At 41.6% G+C, this 22,589-nt stretch overlaps 1 long non-coding RNA gene across 2 annotated transcripts; it reads right to left on the bottom strand.

The window, feature by feature from the left end:
* Nucleotides 1–16,619, bottom strand: LOC132391867 (uncharacterized). 2 transcript variants are annotated; one of them, XR_009511364.1, is made up of 4 exons: nt 16,576–16,619; nt 5,307–5,421; nt 3,949–4,027; nt 1–765 (listed from the first exon to the last, which is right to left on the bottom strand). It is a non-coding gene; the product is annotated as an uncharacterized LOC132391867 (long non-coding RNA). The 2 variants fall into 2 exon arrangements; XR_009511363.1 differs by lacking the exon at nt 16,576–16,619 and having other exon boundaries at nt 5,307–5,667.
* Nucleotides 16,620–22,589: the final 5,970 nt, after the last annotated feature.

The following is a 22,589-nucleotide window of genomic DNA, read 5'->3' as shown; positions in this document are numbered from 1 at the left end:
CAGCTTGGGCAACTGCCGGTCTCCCATACAACCCTGCCCAGGCCTGCGCCCTGGAAACTCCAGGCGCAGATCCATGGTCTCTCGAGACCGACGGATGCCACCACCACCACTGTAAAATATGCCATAGTTTGTCTGATCTAGTACCAACCTCTCTGAACAATGAAGATAAGGAATCAGAATCAGAATCAAGATTCAAAAACTTTATTGTCATTCCAACCATACATCAGCTCTGCAGGGCAGAATGAGACAGCATTTCCCAGGGGCAAGTGCAATCATAACATAACAAACGCAACAAATAGTAAACACAACAATAAATAGTAAAACACAACAGTCCCATTTCGGTTAAAATCAAGTTGTAAGTGTTCAGTGTAAGTGTAAGTTAAACGTGTCCAAAGCAGAGTCAGGTAGAGCAGTTATTCAGCAGTCTGACTGCCTGTGGGAGGAAGCTGTTTAGTAGTCTTGTGGTTTTAGTTTTGATGCTCCTGTAACGTTTACCTGATGGCAGAAGAACGAACAGTTCATGGAGAGAGTGTGAGGGGTCTTTAATGATGTACCGTGTCTTCTGGAGGCATCGACTCTGAAAGAGGTCTTGGACAGAAGATAGGGAGACCCCAATAACCTTCTCTGCTCCCCTAACCACCCTCTGCAAGGCTTTTTTGTCGGCAGCACTGCAGCTGGAGTACCAGGTTGTGATGTAAAGGTCAGCACGCTCTCAACCACGCCTTTTCACTGGCATATGTCATAAAATTTGTTGTTTTGTGGCACCTGTACATTGAAATATATAAGAATAAAATAACTATCAATTACAATAAGGAATATACTTTAAAATTAAATTTGTGTTAAAAAGAGAGCAAAAAATTAAGGTAGTACACCTGGGTTCATTGTCGTCTTGGTTTTAGAACCCTTCGTTTGGAAGCCCTTCATTGCTTTAGCACTGTCCATGCCCCTTGTGATTGATTTTTCAAGATTTGAATTTTTTTCAAAATGTTTTAATGGAGAAGATCCATTTATCAAGTGGAAAGCACTTCAGTAGATGAAGTTATACTGTAAGGTAGATGGTTTGTTGTCGTCAGAGGTCAATCATCGCAGAGCCAGGACATCACTGGAAAAGTTCCTCCGGACCATGTCCAAGGCCCAACCACCTTTAGTTGCTTCATCCATAATTGCCCTTGTAGTTCATGGCAGGGATTTGGAATGATTGCTAACGATTTTACAACTTTCAATTGCATATTCAATTCCTCAACAAATGAAGATCCGGACAAAATCTAGGAATGGGCTGATATCTCATCGGAAGTCATAACACAGAATGACCAACTCCAACAACAGAGAGTGCAACCAGCTACTCTTGAAACTCAATGACATTAATATTGCTGTATCACTACTGAATCTACTGAATCAATAAACCTGTGACTATAAACAAATATCCTATAGGCTGGCAACTCACCTCCTGACACCCCAAGCTCCCTCCATCATTTGCAGGTGCAAATCAGGAGCACGATTGTTTCCATTTGCCTGGATGAATGTGGCTCTGACAACTTGCGTAAAGTTTTATAGCATCTGGAACAAAGCAGCCTGCAAGCTTCTCCCCATCACCCAACCTAACTATTCAGAAGAATTTTAGAAGATTAGCTTTATTTGTCACACATACATGGAAATGTACAGTGACAGGTGCTGCTTGTGTCAGCTACCAGCACAATCCAGGGATGTGCTGTGGTCAGCTTGCTTGTGCCTCCGTGCTTTCAGCACCACCAGAGCCTGCCACAACTTACTAACTCTTGAATGTGGAGGAAACCCACAGAGTCACAGGGACAAAGTACAAACTCCTTACAGACAGTTCATTCCCTCTGCCACTGGTACACACTGGCTGCACTGCACACCATCTACAAAATCCTCTGCGGTTACTTATCCAGTCTTCTCTTGACTACACGTCCCAAATCCCTGACCTCACATACTAAAAGGACAAAGGACAGCATGTGTATGGAATCTCATTACCCACAGAGTCCCCTCCAACACGCACGCCATTTTAACTTGGAAATATATTGCTGATCCTTCATTGTTGCTGAGCCAAAGTCCAGGGGCTCCCTATTCAATAGCACTGTGAGAGTGCCTTCCCCCGAGAGACAGCAGTGTTCAAGAAACTGGCTTCTGTGAACGGCATTGCTGGTGTAGGTAGGATCCAATCAACCTCAGCCTTCAGAAATTATATCTTAAATAAATATCTGGGAGGCTATTGGGAGAGTTTAGTTTATATAGTATTTCAACATGTAATTTGTATTATGGCTTCCAACAAAATACAGATTCACTGCTGTCAGCACCAGCATGCCAAATCCTTGAGATTACAAGTCTGGGATTGTAGGCACTGTTGAGTTTACCTAATGATTAATTTTCAACACTTTAAATGCCTCGGGGATAAGAGAGGGGTTGATTTTGAATGGGTGACACCCTCCTGAAGAGCCAGCTAAGAACTTTCCTGGGTAGGTGTCCTTTGCCTGAGTCAGCTCCTGTTGACGGGGAGCCAGACCAATAGGTTGGGAGCGGGTGGGGAGATGAAAGCAACTGACTCCTCCGTGGAGCCAAGGTAGAAACTCAGCGTCAAAGAGTAGAGATGATCCCTTGAGAAAGGACAAGGACCTGGAATCCTGGCTTCTCCAAGACCACAGCTCAGTACATTACGGAAACCAGCATCCCCTCCATGGACTTTGTCCATCCGTCTCGCTTCCTCAGTAAAACAGCTGGAAGAATCAATGACCCACCCACCCTGGACGTTCCCTCTTCTTTCCTCAGGAATAAGATAGGAAAACACCTGAAAGCATGTACCACCAGGCTCAAGGAGAGCGTCTACCCCGCTGTTACACTATCAAGTAGTTCCCTATTACGATAAATTAGACCTCTGACTTCACAATTCACCTTGTAATGATCTTGCACCTTATTGTTCAAAGTTCAAAATAAATTTATTTTCAAAGTACATATACAGTGCCTATAAAAATATTCTCCCCCGCCACCCCCTTGGAAGTTTTCATGTCTTATTGGTTTTGATGATGTGTGGTGCTTAGCATATGCCAAACATTGTGCTTAGTCTGATGTCCAAAAAGCTCAATATAGATCACTTTGTAGAGAACTGTTTTCACTTTGACACAAAATAGTCTTTCTCTGTTGATCAGTATCAAAAAAGCCGAGCTAAATCCACTGTGATTCAATGTTATAAATCCAGGAGGGAGATTAGTGGGGAGGGATGACTGGACAGAGGAATCACAGAGGGAGTGATCCCAGAGGAAAATGGAGAGAGGGAGAAAGGTAAAGATATGTCTGGTGGTAGGACCCCTTTTGAGATGGTGGAGGTTGTGCAGAATGATGTGTTGGAAGCAGAGGCTCATGGGGTGGTTGGCAAGAGGAAGTGCCAAGAGCAGTGACTTGTCCTGAGGTAGCAAAAGCAGTCAATGTGAAAGCAAGTTGTTACTTTCTTCTTGCTATGCTTGTGCGCCTCTGTAAGAATGACATAACAGCATCCCTGCGAGCAAGTAAGGCACAGACGGGCATATTATTAAATTAAATAGTCAATGTAAAACTACCACATTGTTTAGTCAATCGTCTAAAGTTTGCGCCCACAATGAAAATGCAGCACTACTTTCAAAGCAACCAGCCGATTCTTTAATCTTCTCAATTTGTCTTCAAATAAGTGTCATTTTTGAGCAGGTATTTTGGAAGTGAAGATATAATGAACACTTGAAGTATTTACAAGTGTAAGATAAAGATTGGGCCATTATCAGATTAAAGTAGCATCTGATAAATTGAATACTGTAGATGATATTAATAAAATTAAATTTTATCATTTTAAATGCTGAGAAATCTGACAGAATACCAACATACATATATAAAATTATGCTCTTAAAACCAGGAAGTTGGTTATTCTGCAATTATAGCATTAAAACACACTTGGAAAATGCTTACGTTTTTCGAAGTTTTCACATTGAGAAAAGTTGCTGATTTATACCAACTGTATGAGAGAAGGTTGCTAAGAGTAAAACCTCTGAAAGAAAAGAAAATCAGTGTCTGTTTTTTAAATGTTCTTTTTTAACAATGCAAGTTCCTATCAGTTTGGAGTATCATGCTGACAGTTTCTTCATCAATACAACCATAAGCTCACTTTCAACGGGATCTCACGAGCCCCTTTATTCTTCTTCTGTTGGAGCTGTTGAAAACTTCACTGGAACATAGTCACCAGATGCTGGTGATACTCTAGAGTGTTTGAACGCAGTGTACACAGGAGTGAGTGTTAGGAAGGTAATGGAATTTCGGACCACTGCATCCATTTCCACTTTCAGCAGAAAAAGACCTGGATGACTTCCACGCCCCTGAAACTGGGATTTTAGAAACTAAATGCAGTCCATTTATCTCTGCCTGGAAATAACTTTGAAAAGGTGTCCAAAAATCTCTTGAAACTGAAGGAGAAAAAATAATCAGTCTTCCGTAAGCTTTCAGAAAATGTTAACTTATAGAGAACTCATTTTTTCCCCAAACATCTATAGCTTTGTGAATGAGGCAAAGGTTTATATGGGATTGAATTTAATGGCTTCGAAGTATTAATTGATTCACAAAAGCAACACTGTGTGTTTATGCTGTAGATTTGGTATTCTGTTACAGTGCTGCGGCTAGCCAAAACTATTTTGTGAATGCCATGCCTGTCAGCTTTGATTGTCAAGTCTTGTATACTAGTATTTCACACACTGTTTATATCAGGAGTCTGATCTACACAGCCTGAAGCTGTTTATAATACAGATATTGATTGCTCTGTGCTGTAAGACTGAAGCAAGAACTCTACATTCCTTAATGTTCCTTCCTATTCTATTGCAAGACGTTTGGACACTTTACAGAAAGAAATTTTGCTTTAAACATATTTCTGGAGCATTTGACAAAATCTCACCTACAAACGAGAGGAAGAAGCAAGAGATTGCAGATGCTGGAACAGCAAGCAATCTGCTAAAGGAGCGCAGCAAGTCAACCAAAATCATTCAGAGGTTGTGGGAGTGTTTGTGTTTTGGGTCAAAACCTTCTGTGAGGACCTTACCTCAAGACCTGATGCAACTTACAAAATAGCCTTAAGCAAGGTAGAAAGTTTTAAAATGTAAGTTTCGTTTCACCTCCGTGCGCATGGAAGGTGAAATAAATAAAATAGGCTCTGAGTTTCATTTCGCAATTCCAGCATCGAGTCGTTTCATATTGGTCTCCGTAGAGTTGAACTCCAGATCTATGATTGATACTCCAGAATGATCAACACTAAACAGGCCCACTTTGTTGCAATGACTTACCGCCAAGGCCCAGATTGGATGCTCCTCTGACAGATTCCGGAATGCTGTTTTTATAGAAAACCAGGGGACAATTCGGGTCAGTGTGCATCAATTAACAGGAAATGCTCGAAACACACTGTGGAAAGCGGAACAAAGTTTGAGATTCAGTACTGAGAGTCATTGTTTTAAATTGTTGTTGATGGGATACATTCCGCAGCCTTACCATTCACCGTGTGAGGAAGCCTGAAGACATCCGTGCATAAAACTCACACAGTAATGTACCATGCTTCATGGGCAGTGTCTCAAGCCCGTCTGTCACACAATATAGTTCACCTTCTGCTTCCCTGCCTGCCTAAAAGATCACACCTCACCCTAAGAAAGAAATATCATATGCAAACAAAAAGTAAAAAGATGCCCTAACAGTTGTTAGCAAATACACCTTTCATCAGAGCTTCTAGCTATCAGACTTCAGTTCACAGTTTCATTTCATGACATTTGTGTTCTTGTGTTTCAGGAGACGGGTGTGGTCTGTTCTGTAGTGGAGTCACTGCATCTGTCTGGAAGTAGCATTGTGTGACTAATTAACTGTGTAATTAACTGTATCTGGTAAATGGGTGGCATGAAGACAATGCTCTTGATGTAAAAGGTCATGCATTGTTAATAAGTGCGGTTACATTGACCAAGCAGAAACAATGTGTGTTGGAAGCTGAGCCACGTTAACTCCTAGAATGAGAATTAGATCGCCACGGTAGCATTGCGGTCAGCTCAACGCTATTGCAACTCAGGGAGTTGGAGTTTGGTGCTGTCCGGAAGGAGATCGTACCCTCTCCCCGCAACTGTGCCGGTTTCCTCTGGGTTCTCCACCACCTCCCACAGTTCAAAGGTGTATTGGTTAGTAGGTTAATTGTTCATTGTAAATTGCCCTGTGACTTGGCCAGTGTTAAATAGGTTTGTTGCTGGGTGCACGGCTTGTTGGGCCAGAAAGCCTTTCCGTGCCGTATCTCCAAAGAAATAAAAATAAGATAAATGAATAAAGAACAGGTTCCACAAAATACAGCACAGTTTCTTATCCAGTTGCCCTGAGAGCAACTCTGAAAGCAGTAGCCTCTGTCACCAAGATTGTGAGAAAATGCAAGAAAATGAATTTCAGGGTAGTGTTTGGTGACATACGCGTACTTTGGTAATACATTCACTTTGAACTTTCATCTCTTGAAGGTACTCTTCCATCATGGATGTTCCACTGCCTTTCTGTGCATTCCTAATGTAGCTTGTCACCCGAGTTCCTCTTGCCATTCTCTGCTGGCAATTGTAATTTCTCATTGGACACTCTGGAAGACTTGCTGGAGGTTTAAGTGACAGCGCTACCCCCAGGTATTCCTGGTGCCCTGACCCCTCCCGCACAGGTTCCAACAGAGGACGCGAATAGCTCAGAGAAGCACGGCAGCGAACGTCAATGATGAAGGGCATAACGGTAACAGTCTGACCCAAGAGGACAGGGATTCAAACAACACACACAAAGTGCTGGTGGAACACAGCAGGCCAGGCAGCATCTACAGGGAGAAGCGCTGTCGACATTTCGGGCCGAGACCCTTCGTCAGGACAGTCTCAACCTGACGAAGTGTCCTGACGAAGGGTCTCGGCCCGAAACATCGACAGCGCTTCTCCCTATAGATGCTGCCTGGCCTGCTGTGTTCCACCAGCATTTTTGTGTGTGTTGTTTGAATTTCCAGCACCTTGCAGATTTCCTCGTGAGGATAGGGATTAATATTGGTCCCTTGGGCCAGATGGGGTTGAGGAGGAGTGGATTGATATTGTACTAATGACAGCCAACAGCATCGGCTTGTGGGCTTGGGATATTCTGTTTAACCATTTCTCGGGTCAGTAAGAGGGCACAGCTTTGGCAGGACATCAAAGGGAACCGTGGCCCTACAGCAGCCTACTCGTGTTTATCCAGAACCCCTGCACCATGCCTGAGCGGACACTCATCCTGTTCTTACAGCTGCCTTTGCCTAACTGTGTAGCATGGGATCCAGTCAATGGCTGAAGTGCATGCACTCACACACACGCACACTTGCACATTCAAACTCACACTGGTGCACACACACACACACACACACACACACTTAAAATGCCGGAGGAACTCAGCACGTCAGAGAGCAGCATGTGTGGAAGTGACCAAATGGACATTTCGGGCTGAGACCCTTCTCCAGGAATGTAAAGGAAGCGGGAAGATGCCAGAGTGAAAAGGTGAGGGGAGGGGAAGGAGACTAGGCAGAAGGTGATGGGTGAAGCTAAGTGGGTGGAAAGGACAAAGGGCTGTAGAGGAAGGAATCTGATAGGAGAGGAGAGTGGACCATTGGAGAGGACAGGACCCAGGGGTGGTGATAGGCAGGTGAGTGGCTGAAGTGTGAAATAGTAGAAGAGGGAAGAGGGGAGAGGGAGGGAATTGTTTTTTACCAGAAGGAGAAATTGATATTCATGCCAAAAGGTTGGAGGCTATGCAGACGGATCATAAAGTGTTGCCCCTCCACCCCGAGGTGGCCTGATCTTGGCATAGGAGGAGGCCATGGACTGACATGTTGGAATGGGAATTGGAATGGAATCGAGATGGAGGGAAGTGTCAGAAATGGACCAAGTGAATTTAAGGGCATGGTGGAATTTGGAGGTAAATTTGATGAAATTGACGAGCTCAGCATGGGTGCATGAACAGCACCAATACATTTGTCAATGTAGTGGAGGAAGAGTTGGGGAGAATACGGGCTGTTCTACATAGCCAACGAAAAGTCTGGAATAGCTGGGCCCCATGAGGGTGCCCAGGGCTACCCCTGGAGTCTAGAGAAAGTGTGAGGAGCCGAAGGAAAATTAGTTAAGGGTGAAGACCAGTTGTGCCAGATGGAGGAAGGTGGTGGAGGAGGGAATGGGGTTGGTTCTTTTACTGAGAAAGCGAAGAGCTTTAAGGCCTTCTTGATGGGGGACTCAACATCAATGGTGAAAATGAGGTGGTCAGGGCCAGCGAATTGAATACTGGTGAGGAGACGGAGAACATGAGAAGTTTTGCAGATATAGGTAGGAAAGGACTAAACCAAAGTGGATTGAATGGATTTGAGGAATGAGTTCTCTGGGTCAGGAGCAGGCAGAGACAATGGGCCTACTCAGATAGAAGGGTTTTGTCAATAAATATAGACACACTATAAACTCACAAATATACATACACATACAACACACACACACACACACACACCTCCTCCCAACTTTATCCACTTCAGCTCCATCTCCCCTCTCTATCCTTCTGCTAGGTAGTTACTCTGGGAGCAATATACCACAGGAAATGAACCTACTGACCACTGAGGACTACCACTGAAGTCGTGTGTGTGCTGTTTGAGATATGCAGAGAGATTTATATACCTGAGAAATGCACATCTTTCTCTATCTGTGTGTGTGTGTGTGTGTGTGTGTGCGCATTTTATTCATTCAGAGATGCAACACGATAACAGGCCCTACCAGCGCAACAAGCCTGCGTCACCCAGTTACACCCATACGAAGAATCAATCCACATAGCAGGTATAGGCAGGTGAGAACAACTGAGGTGTTTATGGAGTGTAAGAAATGCAAAAGAACACTGAAGAAAGAAATCAGGAGGGCCAAAAGAAGGCATGAAGATTCTCTAGCAGACAAGGTGAATGAGAATCTTAAGGGATTCTACAGATATGTTAACAGCAAAAGGATAGCAAGGGACAAAATTGGTTCTCTGAAAGATCAGAATGGTAATCCACATGTGGAGCCAAAAGAGATGGGGGGGGGAGATCTCAAATATTTTTTTTGCATCTGTATTTATGCAGGTAACGGACACAGACTCTATAGAAGGGAGGCAAAATGGCAGATCCACAAAGGAGGAGGTGTTTGTTGTCCAGAGGCAAATCAGGGTGGAGAAATCCCTAGGGCCTGACAAGGTGTTCCCTTGGACCCAACGGGAAGCAAGTGCAGAAATTGCAGGGGCCCTAGCAGAGATATTTAAATCATCCTTAACGACCGAAGAGTACCAGAGGACTGGAGGATATCCAGTGTTGTTCTGCTGTTTAAGAAAGGCTCTAAACATAAACCAAGAAATTATAGTCCAGTGAGTCTAAAATCTGTTATGGGGGAGTTATTGGAAGGTATTCTATGGGACCAGATATATGAGTATTTGGATAGACAGGGACTGATTAAGGATAGTCAGCATGACTTTATGCTTGGTAGGTCATGTCTAACCAATCTTACAGAGTTTTTTGAGGAAGTTACCAAGAAAGTGGATGAAGGCAAGGCAGTGGATGTTGTCTACATGGACTTTAGCAGGGCATGTGACAAGGTCCTACATGGGAGGTTAGTCAAGAAGGTTCAGTCACCTTGCATTCAAGATGAGTTGGTGTTTTGGATTAGACATTGGCTTTGGGGGAGCAGCCAGAGAGTGGTGGTACTCTGGAAGCCTGTGTAGTGGATGGTGGGGAAGGCTATTATGGCTGGAGAGGGATATAGATCAGCTGGAAAAATGGGCTGTAAAATGGCAGATGGAATTTAACGCAGTCAAGTACAAGGTTTTGCACTTTGGTAGGACCAACCAGGGTAGGTCTTACATAGTGAAGGGTAGGACATTGAGGAGTGTGGTAGAACAAAGGGATCTGGGAATCATCATCGTCACGTGCCATACTCTTCCAGAACCTCGGCCACCACTTTCTTCCACTGCGATCTGTCGGCAGTCAAACCTCTTGCATCTCTGGCGGTGAGGCTGGTCCACTTCTCAATGTTGTCGATCCAGGTTGTCCTCTGTCTGCCTCAGGAGCTGCTTCTTTCTACACTGCCTTCAAGCACAGTGCGTACCAGTGTGTCATCAGTTCTTGAAATGTGTTCAAAATAGCGAAGTTTTCTTTGGATAACGGTTTCCAGAAGTATTGGTTTCGTGCCAATCTTTTCTAGGATGAAGTTGTTGGATCTCCTTTCAATGTATGATACCCTGAGGATCTGTCTGTATGTCCACATCTCAAATGCTGTCAACTTCTTTTCATCAGCTGCTTTTAGGGTCCATGTTTCTCAGCCATGTAGAGTTACTGGCCAGATCTGGGAATACACATCCATAATTCATTGAAAGTGGCATTATAGGTAGATCAAGATGTACAAAAAAGCTGGATGAACTCAGCAGGTTGGGCAGCATCCGTTGAAAGAAGCAGTCAACATTTTGGGTCAAGACCCTTCGTCAGGACTAAAGAAGGAGGGGGCAGTGGCCCCATAAGGAAGGTGGGGGAGGGTGGAAAACCAATCAGAGAAAAGATCAAGGGGTGGGGGAGGGGACGCAGGGAGGGGATAGGCACTTGAAACATTGACTGCTTCTTTCAACGGATGCTGCCCGCCCTGCTGAGTTCATCCAGCTTTTTTGTACGTCTTGATTTGACCACAGCATCTGCAGTGTACTTTGTGTTTATCATAGGTTGATGGTGTTGCAAAGGAAGTTTTTGGCACATTAGCTTTCATAAATCATAGTACTGAGCACAGGAGATGGATGTTGTGTCGAAGTTGTGTAAGATGTTGGTGAGGTCTAATTTGGAGTATTGTGTGCAGTTTTGGTCACCTACCTACAGGAAAGATGTAAACAGGGTTGAAAGAGTATAGCGAAAATTTACAAGAATGTTGCCAGGTCTGGAGGACCTGAGTTATAAGGAAGATTGAATAGGTTAGGACTGTATTCCTTAGAATGTAGAAGATTGAGAGGAGATTTGATAGAGGTATACAAAATTATGAGGGGTGTAGATAGGTAAATGCAAGCAGGCTTTTTCCACTGAGGTTGGGTGGGACTACAACCATAGGTTAAGGGTAAAAGGTGAAAAGTTGAAACGGAACATGAGGGGAAACTTCTTCACTCAGAGTGTTGTGAGAGTGTGAAATGAGCTGCCAACACAAGTGGTGAATGCAAGCTTGATTTCAACGTTTAAGTAAAGTTTGGATTGGTGCATGGGTGGTAGGGGTATGGCAAGCTTGATCCTGGTGCTGTTCAATGGGAAAAGGCAGTTTAAGTGGTTTCTGCATGGACTAGATGGGCCAAAAGGCCTGTTTCTGTACTGTACTTTTCTATGACTCCAACCTGTCCAAGTTTGGAATGTGGGAGGACACCGGAGCACACGGAGCAAACACATGCAGTCACAGGGGTTACCTACAAACTTCCTACAACCCAGACATCCCACCTCTCCCGGAAGTTCTGGGAGTCTCCAGCATATTGATAGCAGCTCCCTGATGCCCGTAAATTAGATACAATATCCTGGAAATTGATTTTTTTGAGAGGGAGAGGGAGCATCCTGATTGGTCTCTCTTCGTGCTAAGTAGACCTATCAGTTTTCTCTGTGGGCGGGCTTTACAGTCAACCTCAAAAATAATGACAGGGCTGCTCGCTGCACTGTTTCAACAGTGACTTTTCTATTGCCCGTGGAGGGTTAAAATGTAAAAGACATGTTGAGGTGAGTTTAACAGGTGTCATTCGTTCATTAGCATAGCTAACATTATTTAAACTAGCTGGCTAGCTGCTAAAGAGCTACTCTATTGATGTCCTATGTGATGAGGCCAAACTCCCTGTAGACCTGCTTAAAGTTGTAATAGAATAAAAACACGACTCCATGATAATATAATGTAAGTACATGTTTTAATGTCACATTTTCTGCACATACCCAACTTGGTTTACAGATTAGACAGAATCACTAAACAAAGTATTACATTCACCCTTGGAGGTCGACTGGGGGTGGGGTAGGGGGTTGTGGGGGTAGCAGGGGTGCCACCCTCCCTGAAATGAGTTTTTGCAGGGTGGGATGTCTGACAGCCAAGGTCGGAATTGAAACCGGGTCATTGACACTATAATAGCATTATGTTGAGCGAGAGATGTAGATCTCTGAGAAATGCATCTTTCTGTGTGTGTGAGAGAGAGAATGTATATTTGGGCCAATGCCTTTTCTGTGTGTGTGTGTGTCTGCGCATGCATGTGAGTAAGTAGATGCATAGATGAGTGTGTGTGTATGTGTGGGAGGGAGTGAACAGAGGAGCTCCACAAAAAATTCTGCCAGTGGGAAGGTGTATGTGTTTCAATCAAAATGCAAGATTTTTGGTTGCTGCTCCATTTTCCAAAGATATGAATTGTTGTGTGTTCACCATGCCTCGAGGCCAACAGGCATTAACTGAATATATCTGAACTTCCCTGAATTAATTCTTCCTAAACATATCAAAAGTTTATCACTCAGAACTTTGAAAATGGGAAGAATCATAAAGTTTTCAGTATTAATGAATTAACATAGAAGTGAGAGTGACTATGTTTCATTCATTACATTAACTCTGTGACAAAGCTAACTCTCGCTTATTGGGTAATTCTGAAAATCATATCTAGACCCCTCTGAGAAATTCAGTGGGTTTTCCCCTTCAAATTAAGATTATTGCAAGTCATGAAAATTTTGCTTCAGTGGGGCTGATGGGTTTGAAGTTTCACTCTTTCCATCACCCAAAGACAGCCATGGGAAATGAGCAGAGACGGAGCTGATAAATGTATTTTTTTCCATTTTTAGTTGCAGGGTACTCAGTGGTAAGCATCATGCAAGTATTTTTTTTAACCAGATTCCTTACCTTTTTAAAAGAACTCATTTAAAAAATAAAAACATCCAAAAAATAACATTAATCTTTCTTTGCCTGGTCATGAAAGTATGTTCCATATTTTTGGTTTGAGTAATTTAGTGTTAATGCTTGTAATGTTATACTCATAGGAATACCAGCAGGTGAAAATTCTCAGGAACTATTGCTGCCACATGTGGCTTTAACCCTTGATGTACTTGTAGAGTTATAGAGAATGGAAACAGGCCCTTCTGTCCAACTCATCCATGTGATCCAAGTTGCCCATCTAAGCTAGCCCCATACACAAAGGCTGGAAGAACTCAGCAGCATCCATGGAAATCTACTAACAGTCAACTTCTCGTCTGAGACTTTTCCTCAGGACACATTTTGTGCGTGTTGCTTTGGATTTCCAGCATCCGCAGAATTTCTTTTGTTTATGATCTGTAGCCCCATTTGCTCGCGTTTGAACCTCTCTTACCCATGTATCTGACCGACCGTTTTATTGGCAAATTTAAGTGACACCTCTTAAACACAAGGAAGTCTGCAGATGTTGGAAATCCAAAACAACACACACAAAATGCTGGAAAAGCTCAACAAGTCAGGCAGCATCTATGGAAATTAATAAACAGTCGGCGTTTTGGGCTGAGACCCTTCTTCAGGCCGGGAAAGGAGGAGGGAAGATGCCAGAAAAGAAAGGTGACTTTATCTGTGAGTCGGGAAGTCATTGTTTCAACTCCCAATGGAGAAGAGGTAAAAAAATGAGAAGAGGAGCACTGAGGAAGTTTGCATCGATGGAGGTACTGTTTTGTGGACTAGGTGATAAATTGAACCCTGGGTTCTGTATTTGGAAAAGAGCAGGAAAGTATAAATCGAGAAAAAGCTGTTCTGTCCATCAGTCACACAAACCCATAAAGTAATGCAACAAAATCATTAGTAAACTCTGTTGCTGCTGAGGAAAGCATTGCCTAAGTAATCCCCAGTCCAAAATCTGAATCAAGCAGAGTTGCAGGTTATTCACCCATCTTCCACCTCCAGTGTCAACACTTGGCTTCCCACTCCTTCACACAGAGAAGTTGTTTCCTACTCTTTACTTCACTTGATGCCAGATGCAGGGGGCTCGGGAAAGAGGACAGATTTCCTTCATTTTGAAACAGATTTAAATCTCATTGCGCCAAGTTAAGTTTATTGTCATTTAACTATATACATGTATGCCATGAAACGAGACAACGTTTCTCCAGAGCAGGGCATAAAGCTTAGTAGTACACATAACTCACATAAAGCACACAATAACTTAGGAAAGTAGGAATTGAATCTACATATGAATCATGCATTGGTAAACAAAATTAAATATTGTAGGGTACTGTGCAAATTATCCAGTGAGCATAAAGAGCTCCAGTCTATGGGATAAAATAAAAACGTTTTAATTTCACTGGGAAATCATACAATGAAATATAAATACTTTGCTGGGAGATGGCAGAACTTTTCAAATCTTTTTTGGCTACAGACAAGTCAAGGGCAGTGCATGGGGTACTTTTATTCAATAAGAACAGCAGAGATAATCCAGGCAATTTAGGGGCTGGTGTGCTTAATATCTGTAGTAGTAAAGTTATCAGAATTAATCCTGAGAGGTAGGATTAATCAGCTTTGGGAGAGGTAACATTAATCATGGACAGTCTGTACAGTTTTGTTAGGGGGAGTCCTGAAAGATGAAGCTAGCTTAATTTTTTGAGAGTTGACGAGGTATATCAATGAAGACAATGAATTTGATGTCATTAACGCTGACTTCACTGAAGCCTTTGACAGGTCCTACACAGGAGATTTGTAGAAATGTTAAGAACACGGGGGCAGTTTGGCAAATTGGATCTAAAACTGACTTGGTGATTGATGTCAGAGGATGAAAATGTAGGCTTCTGATTGTGATTTGAAGAATGTGACCAGTGATATACCACAAGGATCAGGACTGGGATCCTCATATTTGTTATAAACATTAAAGATCTGGATGTGAAGGTAAGAGGTATAATTATAAGCTGAACGTGCGATGAACATGTGACATGAAGATTGGTGGTGTAGTTGATTGTGAAGGGGAAGGACATCAGGATGATCTGGTGGGAAGGTTAAGAGAGGAACTGGCAAGATTGGTTGTGTCAGACCCATGATGAGGTTTCCTGCATGAGGCTGAGGTGGGAGGTGGACCTGAGCACTGTAACCAAGGTGGAAGTAGAAGATTTCTGTGAAGGAAGCTGGATTTGATTAAGATGCTGAAATTCCAAGGAAGATGGACACCACAGTTAATGTAATGGTTTGTGCAATGTTATTGGGGCACTGGAGTCCAGAGTTCAATTCCAGTGCCATTTATATGTTCTCCCCATGACCGTCTGTTCCTCTTCTGACTATTCCAGTTTTCTCCCACAGTCCAAAGATATACTGGTTAGTAGTTTAATTGGTCATTGTAAATTGCCTTGCAATTAGACTAGGGTTAAATAGGTAGGCTGCTGGCTGTCATGGCTCACTGGGCCGGAACGGCCTGTTCCACACTCGATCCCTATGTCAATCATAAAGGTGAAGGGGAAGAAGGCGGAGCAGGTATGAGAAAAAATACAGTATTATTGGAAATTATAAGATAAAATTCCTGAGCATTAACATATTGGATGACCTCTACAGTTAAAAGGAAGGTGTGCCAGTCTTCAGGTTTGGCGTTACCAAGCCCTCCCATAAACTTCTACAGATATACTGATGAAAATATCCTCACTGGTTGCATCAAGACCAGGTACAGAAATTTGACCGTGTAGGAATACAAGAAGCTGCAGGGAATAGTGAACTCATCCTGATACATACTTCACAGTATCTGTGTGAGACAATGACTTGATGCAACATTGATCACCAAAGAACACATCATCCAGATGTCATCTTCTCAAAGCTACCATCAGAAGCATGAAGTCCCACACCACCAAATTCAAAACCAGCTAATTCCCTTCAACCGTTCTTTTCTTGAACCAACCTGCACAACCCTAATCACTAACTCAGTATCGGTACAGCAACTTATGACCATTTTGATCACTTCGTACACCAACGTGCAATGCTTCTTTTTGTTCTAATTGTCTTCTTTCTTATAATCTATATTTAATTTATACTTTTCTTGTTAATACTGCTTATTTGATGATGTGTGCTGGCAATGCTGTCACAAGTAAATTTCTCATTTCACCTGTGAGGTTCCTCAAGTGACATCATGTCAGATTAGGGCAGGGACAGTTATAAAGACTGATGGATTTTCAACAGATATTCAGACAAGATTATTTTCCAGATGGGAGCCTGCGAATTTAACTGCAATTACTATTGAGGGAAGTGAAATTCACTTCTTGTCCTAACCACACAGGAGAGTGTTGGCTTCAAGCTGCACACGCCTCTGTACCTGTGATTCCATGGAATTTCAGGGCTAGGGAATAATCTCTCCCTGTGAATTTTAGCAACAATAACCACTGGCCTCCTGTAAACCAAAAACATCAGCTTGCTCTCCCCCAATTTAGAAAGCAGCAGTGAGTAAAATAATAAGTAGCACAAAAATTGTTTAACAATTAGCTAAAATTTGCCATTAACTCAGTGTGGTTACTTGATAATGTAATACTTCTTTCCCTTTGACTAAATGTTATGATTACAGTAACTGGTGGCCTCTGTAACTTACCTAAGACTTCCAAGCATTTGGGGGACGTCAAGTGATGACGTAGGATCAAGAAGCAGAAATCCAGCTCTCCTGTAAAAAAAAACAGTAAAATAATGTTTAAGTGAAGAAAAGTTAGTAAATACTTTTTAAAAATTACTTATAAACTACTCAGGATTGTCTTAAGATATGTCTCCTAAACAGAAGCAGGAGAAAACTACTACTTTGAAGACAACACAAGTTGGAAAAGAATCAAGGCCGGCCGCCATGAAAGAGCCTCGGGCTCAAGTGCATCTTACCTCCGGCGATACAGAACAGGAAACTGCGGAAACATCAACCGTTTCCAAAAAAAAAGAGCAACAGGAATAGCGCATGCGTGAAGGAAGGGGCATGCGCAAACACGAGCAACCCAAACTACAAATCCCAGCTATGATCGGAACTGAAAATGAAAGTGAATATGAGGTGGAATCAGATTCTCTGGATAAATCAGACGAAGATGAAGAGACAAACAAAGAAGAGCAACAAGAAGAGGTTGGAGGTGATATTGGAGGCATAAAAAAGTCTTTGGTGCAAATAATGCATGAATTAAAAGCATTAAGTAATAAAAAAGATATTAAAATATGAAGATTATGTTTGATAAAATGATGAAAAGACAGGACAAAATGGACAAGAAAATTAAAAACTTGGAAGAAACAACGGGAGACACCATTGATAGAGTGAATAAAATGGAAGATAATATTTCTGCCTGGACATCAGAAAGAAAATGGTTGTTGGAAAAATTGGATGTACTTGAAAATTTTGGCAGACGAAATAATATTAAGATTGTTGGATTTAAAGAAGGTATAGAGGGAGAGGATCCAATAATTTTTTTTCAGAAATGGATTCCGGAAATTTTGGAAATGGAAGAAGGAACCCAGTTAATTGAAATTGAAAGGGCTCACAGAGCCTTAAGATCAAGACCTCAAGTTGATCAAAACCCACGATCAATCTTGATAAAATGCTTAAGATATCAAGATAAAGAAAAGATCCTGAAGGCGGCTGCCCAATGTGGCAGAAAGAGAAACGGGCCATTGATGATAGAAGGGAAAACAGTTCTTTTCTATCCTGATATAAGACCTTTTGAAGAGAAAGAAGGAATTTAACCCAGCGAAAAAGGTTTTATGGGAAAAGGGTTATCAATTTATATTGCGCCACCCGGCAACCTGATAATTTTTTTGGATGACGGAAAAAGATCTTTTACTGATTATCGGGATGTGGAAGAATTTGCACAAGAACTCCCAAATATTCGCTAACCACAGCCAAAGATTTAAAAGTGAAATGGATTAAAGATGAAGACAGGGACAGTGAATGGAGCTGATGGATGTTTAAGGACAGAAGAATATTTAAATATTATCTTAATTATATGATACGGGGGAGAAAGGTAAAAATTTGAGAAATATTAATCGAGAGTAGTAATATTATTTTTTCTTCTCTTACATATACTTTTTTATGTTACGGGGGAGCTGGGGGAACTTTGGATCGATTGCTACGGGATTTACCTGTGTAATCATGGCGATTGCCATGACCCGTACAACGGAGGGGGGTAATGCTGTGTTTTTTTTTTATTCACAACATTAGTAGGGGGATATTTTGTTAGTTTTTTCTTTATAATCTATTTTTCTTTAATCTTTCTTTCTTTGCCTGGACAATCGGGGTGGGGGGGGGGGGGTGGGGAGGGAAGAGACACATAGCAACACGGAGAATTTTAAAAAGATTCCCCAAAGTACTACAAAAGTTGAAAAGTTAGGTATTACTATAGACTGGAGTAACCCTGTTAAAAATAATGACTAATTTACTGAATTTTTAAAGTTTTAATGTTAATGGGCTTAATGGACTGGTGAAAAGAAAAAGAATTTTAACATACGTTAAGAAAATGAAAATAGGTATAGCTTTTAGCTGCATTCCATTTGAAAAAATTACTTATAATTTAAGAGATAAATGTGAAATATTTCTGAAAATTTGGCGCCCTTATTTACAAAAGATAGGATTAAATATATAGGTGCTCTGAAGATAAAATTATTGGTTATTTGGGGGAAATAAATAAATATATTTACTAAAGCTATTACGAACTCCATAGAGCATGCGGGGGATCTTCCGATATCCAGGCATTCTTTCTTTCTTTCTTTCTTTCTTTCTTTTTTCCTCTCTTTCCACAGGGATATGTTAGGGGGCAGGGGTTAAGGGGAGGGGGAAGGGTTGATTTTTTTTTTCCCTTCTGTAACCATTTGAAAATTCAATAAAAAAAATTTAAAAAAAGACTTCCAAACATTCCTTATACAAGTAGGATGTAAAAAGTGCTCAGGTATCATCTTCATGTTTCCATCAACACTCAATTAGTCGAGTCCGCACTTGCACTGAACAAGCTGCCTGAAGAAAAGGGCTGCAACAACAAAAGACGCTTTGTCTCCACATACAGCTTGTGCACTTAATCTCTACTCACAGTTGGACTTTGCTTTTATTCGGCACTACAACTGTTTCTGATTCTTGACTCCTCTGAACAGTAATAGACAGCTTTGTGATTGCATTAAATGTTCTGGACACGTAACTAAATCTAATTTAATTTTTACCTCCTTCTGCCAAGTCAGAGACTACTACAATGCAGGCTGTTCATTACTGACTGAGCTTTAAATATCAATAGGGATTGCACTACAGAAGCAGAGGAGTAGAGCAGTATGACCTTCAAAGATGCATAGTCATTCGGTCAGAACCTCCTTCCTCTTGTCTCTTCATACCTGAAATTTAGCAATTTCAACAGCAAAGTCTCCCATTTTTGTACATTCATTCAGGGGATGAGGAGTTTGCAGGCAAGATTAACATTATTGTCCATCCTTTGGCCCTTTAACTGTGCACAGTGTAGTTAAGAGTCAATGAAATGTACGATCAGTGGCCACTCTGTTAGGTACACCTGCACACCTGCTTGTTAATGCAAATATCTAATCAGCCAATCCTGTGGCAGCACCTCAATGCATAAAAGGATGCAGACAGATGGTTGAGCGGTTCAGTTGTTATTCAGCCCAAACATCAGAACGGGGAAGAAATGTAATCTAAGTGAGTTTGCTTGTGGATTGATTGTTGGCGCCAGATGGGGTGGCTTGAGTATCCCAGAAACACTAATTTCCTGGGATTTTTACACACAATCATCTCTAGAGTTTATGGAAAATGGTGCAAAAATAAACATCCACTGAGTGGCAGTTCTGTGGGCAAAAACACCTTGTTAAAAAGTAAATGCTGAAACTGGTTCAATCTGACAGGAAAGAGATCAATGAACAGAGTTTTCAGCAACATTCTGATGCTCTTCCATGGTCACCATACCAGCTTTTCATTTAAAATTTACTTAATCCACTTAGCTTTAATTCCTCAGCAATCATGCAGAGATACGATCTCATATCACAGGATCAATAGTCTTGTAATTTAACCACAAAGTATTTGCCTAGCAGCCCCTGATATTTGGGCAGAGGGTTCTGAATTCTGGCACTTTTATATTTGAACTAACTTGTCCTGATGCTCTCCTTATCTCCACCTGAGCAAGTGGTTCAGGTGTATTTACACTATTAAATCCTTTCAAAATATTGAACCCCTCGATCAGATCACTTCTCAGTCTTCTACCCTGAAGGAAAAAGTTGACTAATCTTTACATTCGGTGTCCCAAAGCAATGCGGAAAGGTTTTGTTACTCTCTAGTTCCAACTCCTGTACCATGCCTTGCAGATACAGCAGATTGTCATTAAGTCTTCTGGAACTGCAGAGTACTGCAAAATCAATGCAGATTGAAAAACATTGAAAATTAACCAGCCTTAAGTACTGTTAACTTGCAAGTTGACAAAATCAGAATCAGGTTTAATGTCACTAATTATTTTGTGAAATTTGTTAACTTTGCCGCAGCAGGTCAATACAAAACATAAAAAGACTCCAAATTACAGTAAATTTGTATATATATTTCTAATAGTTACATTAAGTAAGTAGTGCAAAGAAAACAGAAATAAACAAGTAGAGAGGTCATGTTCATGGGTTCAACGTCCATTAGGAAATCAGATGGCAGAGGGGAAGGAGCTGTCCCTGACTTTAGGCTTCTGTACCTCCTTCCTGATGGTAACAATGAGAAGAGGGCATGTTCTGGGTGATGGGGTCCTTAGTAATGGACACTGCCTTTTTGAGGTCCTGCTCCTTGAAGATATCCTAGATACTATGGAAGCTAGTGCCCATGAAGGAGCTGACTAATTTTATAACTCTCTGCAGCTTTCTTTCATCCTGTGCAGTCGTCCCACCCCCAAACCCATGCCAAAACCCAATACATATCCTAGCATTAGCTTACACCAAATTGTAGTTTGAGATCAGACACACTCAGTATTCAAATGCTTCTGTTGTGTAAGCTTGACCATAGACTCCAGCCAAGTAAAAATGCCCACACTTCAAACGTGCATGCTTAGCTGATAATATTCTTCTCACACCCCATCTCGCTTACTGTATGGTCCCAGGCAAGCGAGTCATCCGTTAACTAAGTTGTTAAACATCACAATAGATCAAAGTCCCCGGTCAAAAAAACACTCTGCAGTTTTCCATTGCTGGAATTCTGTTGCTTACACATGCAGCAATATTTATTTATTCTACATTTGTATGAAAAGCTTGGGAAAACACTCTCCTGCATAGTTAATCAGTAGCTTTCCCTGGTTAGCACGATTTCAAAACTCTGATGAGATTAATTTTTAGATAAAACTTTGATTATAAATGCAAGTCAGAATCTCATGGGAACAAAATTACTATAAGGCAATTTAAATCAGATTCACAAAAGAGCATGTGAGGGTTTATGGCATTAATAAAATGCTGTAACAGTTTTTTATTTGTATTTCTGTCCCTTTTCTTTTAATTTTCCCTTTTTATTCAGATATCAGTGCTTAAACCACAGATTATTCCTTTATCAGCGGACAGCATATTGCTTTCTCTCTGATGTACTAGTAAATGTGTGCGCTGTGTTGGGGTGGCTCATGAAAGATTTGTCTTTTTTTTTGTAATATGCAGCCTCCAAAATTCCCAGTTGATGTCTTTGTGTGAGTGTATGAGTCATCCGACCACGACTTGTCCAGTTTCAGTGAGTGTGGGTGTGTGAATTTATATTTTACCTGATTGTAGTTTATGCATGGGTGTATGAAGCTGCATCATTCTCTGGCTTACAATTCCCACAATTGTGATCTTTATACTCTGTTTGAGATCGCGCAGAATATATGGGTACATGTAACTGGATGCTGAATATTGTGAAGGCGCTGGGGCTTCTTCAAAGTTCGAAGTAAATGTATTATCAAAGTACATATATGTCAAAATATATGACTGTGAGATTAAATTTCTTGCAAGCATATTTAACGAAGGTTCATTTTACTGGTACTCATCTTCTCCAGACAGCCATGAAACACAGTCAAACCATGAGTGTTGTTGAAAGAAAAGGCATCAAACCCCCTGCACGCATGAAAAGGGCAAAAGAAATCATCCACCCCCCCCCCAACACACACAAAAAAACTAACAGATTACCCACACGGAAAACGGCAGCTGGAGCACCAACCCCTCCCTCACACAAAAGGACAGTGACAACAGCATCAAACCCCCAACACCAACCCCCCGCAAAAATACAGCACCAAACCCTCAATTCCCTCTCCCACACACAAAAACCAACACATCACCCACACAGAAAAACTAATAACATCAGACCAACAAGTTCATAATAGTATAATAACTATAGTGGGATCAGTGTAAGACCCCACCAACTTGGGTGTTTGGCCAGTGTGCAAAAGATAACAAGCTTTGCAAATCCAAAAAGAATGAAATAATAACAAATAAGCAATAAATATCGAGAACATGAGATGACAGGTCTTTGAAAGTGAGTCCATAGGTTGTGGGAACATTTCAATGATGGGGCAAGTGAAGTTTGATTCGAGAGCCTGATGGTTGAAGGATCTGAGTAATTGGTTTGCTGAGTAAAATCAGTTAGAGGAATAGGTTTATTTTGTTTAG

Source organism: Hypanus sabinus, chromosome 3, assembly GCF_030144855.1.
Source record: "Hypanus sabinus isolate sHypSab1 chromosome 3, sHypSab1.hap1, whole genome shotgun sequence".
NCBI classification, from domain to species: Eukaryota; Metazoa; Chordata; class Chondrichthyes; order Myliobatiformes; family Dasyatidae; genus Hypanus; species Hypanus sabinus.
Note: the sequence above shows the minus strand (reverse complement) of the source record. Positions and strands in the feature narration are given on the sequence as shown.